Raw genomic sequence first — 7,878 nt, 5'->3', positions numbered from 1 at the left:
AATCAGCAAAGAAATAACAGAACTGAGTCACACCTGGGAACAAATGGACTTGATAGACATATACAGAATGTTCCATCCAACAACATCAGAATATACTTTCTTCTCAGCAGTTCATGGGACATTCTCAAAAATAGACCATATATTAGCCCACAGAACATACTCAAATAAATACAAAAGAGTTGAAATTATCTCATGCATATTATCGGATCATAGCACCATGAAATTAGAAATTAATGATAACAGATACTGCAAAAATCCCACAGACATGTGGAAACTGAATAACACACTCTTGAGTAATCAGTGGGTCATGGGAAATTAAAGAAGAAATTAAACAGTACCTACAAGCAAACAAAAATACAAATACAACTTACAAGAATCTGAGGAAAATTTATTGCACTGAGGTCCCACATCAGGAAAACAGAATGAATACTAATAAATAACCTGATGCTACACTTCAAACATCTAGAAAATGAAGAGCAAGTCAAGCCCAAAGCCAAGAGAAGGGAGGAAATTATAAAAATAAGAGCAGAAATCAATGCAATAGAGACTAAGAAACAATCCAAAGAATCAATGATCAAAGAGTTGGTTCTTTGAAAGAATGAATAAAATTGATAAGCCCCTAGCCAAACTTTACAAAGGGAAGAAAAAGCTCAAATTCATGCAATGAGGAATGAAAAAGGCAAAATCACTACAATCTCTGTAGACATACAAAAGACCATCAACATCCATTTCGAAAACCTCTACTCTCATAGGTTTGATAATACAGAAGAAATAGACAGATTACTAGAAATATATGAAGTGCCAAAGCTAAGTCAAGAAGATATAAAACTGCTGACTAACCCAATTTCTATTAATGAAATTGAAGATGTAATTAAGTCCTTACCTACAAGCAGAGCCCAGGTCCAGACAGATTCACTGCAGAATTATACAAGAAATACACAGAGGACTTAATGCTGACACTCCTCAAACTCTTCAATGAAACTGAAAAGGAAACAATCCTTTCTAAATCATTCATGGAAGCAAATATTATGCTAGTACCAAAATCTGAGAAAGACCCAACTAAAAAAAAAATACTACAGGCCAATCTCCCTAGTGAACATAGATGCAAAAATCTCAATAAAATATTGGCAAACAAGTTGCCGCAAATCATTAAGAAGATTATACACCATGACCAAGTGAGATTAATGCCAGGGATGCAGGGATGGTTCAACTTACGTAAATCAATCAATGTAATCTACCATCTAAATAAAGCCAAAAAGTAAGAATCACATTATCATCTCTATAGTTGTAGAGGGCCCAACATTCATTTATGATAAGAACCTTACATAAAGTTAGATTAGATGGTCTTTACCTCAATATAATAAAGGCCATCTATGACAAACCAACAGCCAGTATCACACTAACTGGCCAAAAACTGAAGGCCTTTACCTTAAGACCAGGCACAAGACAAGGATGTCCCTTATCACTGTTCCTATTTAATATAGTGCTGGAAAAACTTGTCAGAGCAATTAGACAAGAGAGAGAAATAAAAGGGGTAAAGATAGGAAAAAAAATTTAAATTATCACTGTTTGCAGATGACGTGATACTCTACACAGAAGACCTCCAAAACTCGATTGAAAGACTCTTAGATATAATAAATAAATTCAGTAATGTAGGTGAACACAAAATCAATACTCAAATATCAATAGCATTCCTATACATTAACAACAAAATCACTGACAGAGAAATAAGAGAAGCCATAGCCTTCATACTAGCAACCAAAAAAAATGAAATATTTAGGAATTACTCTCATGAAAGAATTGAAAGACCTATACAGGGAAAATTATAATTCACTGAACAAAAAAATTGAACACAATCTCAGAAAATGGAAAGATATCACTTGGACATGGATACAAAGAATAAATATTGTGAAAATGGCCATTCTCCCAAAAATGTTATAGAGTTTTAATGCAATCTCAATAAAATACCGTCAACATACATCATAGATCTCGAATAATCAATCCTAAAATTCATCTGGAACCAGGAGACACCCAAAATAGCAAAGACAGTACTAAGCAGCCAAGGCAAGGTGGGAAGCATTACAATCCCCGACTTGAAGTTATACTACAAAGCAACCGTAGTAAAATCAACATGGTACTGGAATCAAAACTGAGCCAAAGATCAATGGAATAGACTAGAAGATACAACCACAACTATAAACACACTCAACCACCTTATCTATGATAAAGGAGCCAAACATGTTCACTGGCAGAACGACAGTCTCTTTAATAAATAGTGTTGGAAAAACTGGCTCTTCAATTGCCGAAAACTAAAATGAGACCCATGCCTATCACCATATACTAAATTAAAATCTAAATAGATCAAAGATCTGAATATTAAAACAGAAACGCAAAATCTATTGGAAGACAAATTGGGTAAAAACCTTGAAGACATAGGGGTAGGTAGAGAATTCATGAACAGGACTTAAACCACATCAGAAATTCCTCCCAGAATCAATAACTGAAATCACCTCTTATTAAAAAGTTTCTGCATGTCAAAAGAAATCTCCAGCATAGTGAAAAGCATCCCCACAAACTGGGAAAAAGTCTTAGTGAACTCTTCCTCAGACAAAGGACTTCTGTCTAAAACACATAAAGATTTAAAAACAAATCAGACTCCCAAAATTCAAAGATCCAGTCCAAAAATTGGCATCTGAGATGAATACACAATTTTCAGATGAAATACAAATGGCAAATAAATACATGAAAAAATGTTCATCATCATTACTCATTAGAGAAATGCAAGTTAAAACCACACTGAGATTCCATCTCACTCCGGAAAGAATGGCCAGGATCAAGCAAACCAACAATGACTAATGCTGGAGAGGCAGGCTGTGGGGCAAAAGGAACTCTCCTGCACTGTTTTGGCAGTGTAGATTAGTGCAACCATTGTGCAGGTCAGTCTGGAGATTTCTCAAAAAGCTGGGATTGGAAGTCCGATTTGTTTCAGCTATTCCACTTTTAAACATATTCCCAGAAGAACTGAAAGCATCATACCACAGTGATATATGTGCACCCATGTTTATAGCAGCACAATTTGTAATAACCAGATCTTGGAAACAACCTAAGTGTCCATCAACTGAGGAATGGATAAAAAAAGTTGTATTTTTATACAATGGAGTACTACTCAGCTATAACGAAGGATCACACTGAGATATAAATAAGTGGGCTCAGCTTGAGACCATACTCATAAGTGAAATAAATCAAACTCACATGTATAAAAACTGAATAGTTTCCCTAGTGTAAGAAATGGTAAGTATACATAAAATTATGTGGTAATCATGATTTCCCATTATATAGTTTTGAAGCCTTATAAAGTTTTCACTAATTAATTGGAATGTTTTTATTCTGGGATGTTTGATATTGTCTATGATGATACGAACAGCTATTTTTAGTAAAACAAGACATCCTAATAGCTAGTGCTGATTTAATATCATCTTCTTTTCAAGTCCCATCAAATTGTTGTTCTTCTGTCTCCATTGTTTTTGTCATGCTCTATCTTATTGGATTTTACTATATGTGATAGTAACAACAAAATTTTTTAGGCAAAGAGATAATGTAGAAACCATCATTCATTTTCTGTTAGCTGGTTCTAAATACCTTGTAATGCTTTCATCCTCTTGAATGGTTTCACACTGTCTTGATATGTTTGATGCTATAATATATGAAGTTATACTCAAATATTTCAAGGAAAGAGACATTGTGGTAACTACTATTAAGTCGGGTTATCTTGTGATGAAACACTATGTTGCTTAAACTGTTCTGTTCTGACCTGTATTGTTATGTTGTTATATCCTTTTTTATCTCAATCCCCCTCCCTTTTTTAACTTTATTTTTTTCTTATTTTTTAATTGATGGAAAATTTTTTTAAAAATTAGCAGGATATATTGTAGCAAGATATATTTTTTATTTCCTATTAACTTGATTTGAAGCCCTGTATTCCTCCCACCATCTTGTTTTGACTGATTTTACTCTATTCTGTTCTGTTTGATATTATCAGTTTTGAGGATATAGGCAATTACTTTGAAGGCAATAAGTTTCACTCTGATGCCCCTTCTGGTTTGATTATTATCTTCTTTTGAAATCCAGTAATTTCTCCAATGTTTAGGTTTTACTGGTTTTATTCTGTACTGTTTTGTTCAATTTTATTATGCCTGATGATATAGGCAATTCTTTTTAAGGTAGCAAGAGGCATTATGGTAACCATTGTTCATTATCTTGTATTCTGTTTTTACATCATGTACTATGTCCATCCTTTGTTTTGACTGACTGCTTTGTTTTTACACATTTGGTTTTATTCTCTTCCAAAAAATTGATAAGAACTGTGGGAGTAGTAAAACCCAAAATGTATAATTGCTATTGTAAAAAAGAGAGGAAAAGAAAGTGCCCTAAAGAGCACAGCTGCAAGTGTGTTTAGGTGTGTAAGCTAGATGACCATATTACTAAGTTTTTGTTGGATCTTTGAACTCAACCGTTTGCAATCTCACTGCTTAAATGTCCACTTTGTATGCTTAATTTTGTAACTTGATCAACTATTTCTAAGATGATAATATGTAATGGATTAACTAGTGATTTCTTATGTTTATCTTTTATGAAATTCTGTATTATTTGTACCCTTTTACTGTTTTGTTTTATTTTCCTTAAATAACAAGATACAGACTAACATAAAAGATCAAGAAACAATATCCAATAACATGCTGTATACAGGAAACAGGTGTAATTCAAAAGGAAATTTATAGACTGGAAGCCAAATGGTGAAAGCAATATTCCATGGGACAGGAACCCAGAAAAATGCAGGGGTAGCTATTCTATTTGCAAACAAAGTAAATTTTAAGTAAAGATCGATAAAGTGAGACAAAGCAGGTCACTCCATCCTCGAAAAGGGAACAATTCAAGAAGAAGACATAACAATCATAAATATTTATGCAAACAATACCATTTCACACAACTATACAAAACAAATATTAACAGACACAAAAAATCAAATAAGCACTAATACAATTATGTCGGGGGAATATAAATACTCCACTGTCACAAATAGACTGATTAACAAGACAAAAAACCAACAATGAAATATAAGAACTGACTCACGTGTGTGGTTGTGAGCTTGATTCCCAGTAACAAAACAAACAAACAAATAAACACAAAATGCCACTAGAAGTGAAGCAAACTTTTAAACAAATGGAGTTAGGAGATGTCCACGGAGTATTGCACTCCACAGCATCAGAATGCACATTCTTCTCAGCTACACACAGAACATTCTCCAAAAATAGACACATACCAGCTCATAGAACCTGCTTAAGTAAAGGCAAAGGAATTGAAATTCTCCAATGCATATTATCAGACCATGGTGCAATAAAAGTGGAAATCAAAGGCAAAGGAAACTACAAGAACGTCATAAAGACATGGAAGTTAAATAATATCATCTTGAATAACCAATAGGTCATAGGTGAAATTAGAAAAAAAATTAGACAATTTCTCTAAATAAATGATAATCACAGTGCAATATATTAGATCATATGGGATACAATGAAAGTAATCCTACAGGGAAAATGTATAGCAGTGAGTACTGGTATCAGAAAAATAGAGAAAACTCGAATAAACAACTTAATTTTGAACCTCAAACTTATAGAAAAAGAAGAGAAAATCAAGCCCAAGACTTGTACAAAGGAGAAAATGACAAAGCGCAGAGCAGAAACTAATGCACTGGAGACTAAGAAAGTAATGCAAAGAATCGATGACTAAAACAATTGATACTGAGGACTTGCAGGAAGATGACGGCACAGTAAGCCCCAGAGAAAAGAGCCACTCTGAGAGAAACAGTCCAGGTGTGGGAATATATCCTTGTGGGGAAGACAAGAAGAAAGAAAGTGGGATGCCTGGAGGCAGGAACAACCTAAAGTGAGAATTGAAGCCAACAGAGAGAGTAAAAAAGAAAACTTCAATGAAGAAGAAGGTGGTAGCTGGCAGTGCCTTCACCTGGAGCTGGACCCACTGTGTGAGAGGAGCTGTCAGAACCTGGGAATGCATGGTCACAATGATGGTGGTGGCTGGCAAGCCTGAAAGCCTCTGCAAAGAGACACAGTGGTGGAGGGGAGTGGCAGATGCACAGGACCGCACTGACTGGCAGTGAGCACAGAGGGCTCAGTCCTATTGGTCAGGAGCCATTTTGGAATCTGGCAGGATAAGCCCAGAACCAGAACTGTGGCTGGCTTCCTCCAGCAGTTCGTAGGTGGGAGCAGACCTGTGTAAATTGCTCACACTGAGCCCTGCCCCCATGTGTACTCTAACAGACATGGTGGGGCTTCCCTGCCCCTAACCAGGTTGGTAGGGAGGCAGCAGCTGGTCTTGCCCCAGACACACTCTGGCAACCCTCACTGTAGATGCCCACCAGTAACCAGCCAGAGGCAGCAGCCAGCCCCATGCCAGTGTGCACTCTGTCAGCCACTGGTGAGCCAAAGCAGGCTGGGAAAAGCAGCAGACAGCCCTGCACCAGTGCACCCAATACACAGGCTAGGAATACCAAACAGTCTCGCTTCAGAGAAATTGTAGCCAATACAGGAAGTGCCTGAGAGCCCATCACCCACTTGTCTGGAAGAACCCAGGAATATGTCAGGAGGAAGAAGCAAAAGCTGTCTCTGACCTCCGACCCAATCAGATCTGGTCCAGGAGATGTAAACACGGAAGAGATCAGGGTCACACACATGAAGTTTATGAAGTAATGGCAACTGAAGTAAAGAAACAACTTCATGAGGCTATAAAAAATTAGAACAGAAATACTATCTAAGGTAAAAAGACAAAATGAAATACATACTAAATGAAGTGCTAAGCACCTCTGAAGAAGACATAAATGGAAGAATAGGGGAGCATACAAAAATGAAGCAATCCTTGAATGTAGAATATAAAAAAGACTTAGCACATAACAAACAGATTCAAAGAGATTTCCAGGAAATTAAAAACTCTATTGAAAGCTGACAAAACCACTTAAAAGAAACCAAAGATAGACTTTCAAATCTTGAAGACAGGTTTGCAGTTTGCAATTGCAAAAGGAAAGATATCTTAAAAATAACAAGGAACTAGGAAGTAACATGTCAAAAGCTGCATGACAACCTAAAGAAACACAAATTAAGAATAATTAATGTTCTCCTCTTTTGTCTTAATCTCTTTAAAATAAAAGAAGAAGAAGAAATGTAAGTGAAAAAGCAGAGGTTAGACATTTAATTACAAAAATAATTACAGAAAACTTCCCAAGCATAGGAAAAGGAAATGTCATTCAGATAGGGCATATAGAGCCCGAGCCAGTCATAATCAAAATAAATCTACACCCAGACATGCAACAGTCAAGATTGCAGAAATTCAACACAAGAACAGAATATTAAGAGCTGTTAGAGAAAAGAAACAGATAACCTATAAGAGAAAACCTGTCAGAATTACCACAGATTTCTCAACACAAACCATCAAATCAAGAAGAGCTTGGAGTGAAGGATTTCAAGTCCTGAAAGAAAACAAGTTCCCACCCAGGTTGTTGTACCCTGCAAAATTATCTTTCAAAATTAATGGAAGAATGAAGGAATTCATGACCACCAAACCCAGCCTACAAAAAAAATACTGAAGGACATTCTAGAGAGAGATAAAAAAGATCATGGTTCCAGGAATAGTGGCAGAGGGGTCTCTCTAAGCAGGACAGACAATGGAATGAAGGGGGAAACTAGGCAACCTATAGCAGAAAAATAACAGCGATGAGGCGAAGCATATTGGCCATAATCACTAATATTGATGGCCCCAGTTCACCAATAAAAAGAAATACAGGCAGAGTGGATCAGGAGACAGAGTCCATCA

This window comes from Cavia porcellus, unplaced genomic scaffold (genome assembly GCF_034190915.1).
Source record: "Cavia porcellus strain 051 isolate PalLab524CR breed Dunkin Hartley unplaced genomic scaffold, mCavPor4.1 scaffold_1, whole genome shotgun sequence".
In the NCBI taxonomy this organism is placed as follows: Eukaryota; Metazoa; Chordata; class Mammalia; order Rodentia; family Caviidae; genus Cavia; species Cavia porcellus.
The sequence above is the reverse complement of the archived record's forward strand: the minus strand, read 5'-3'. Positions refer to the sequence as shown.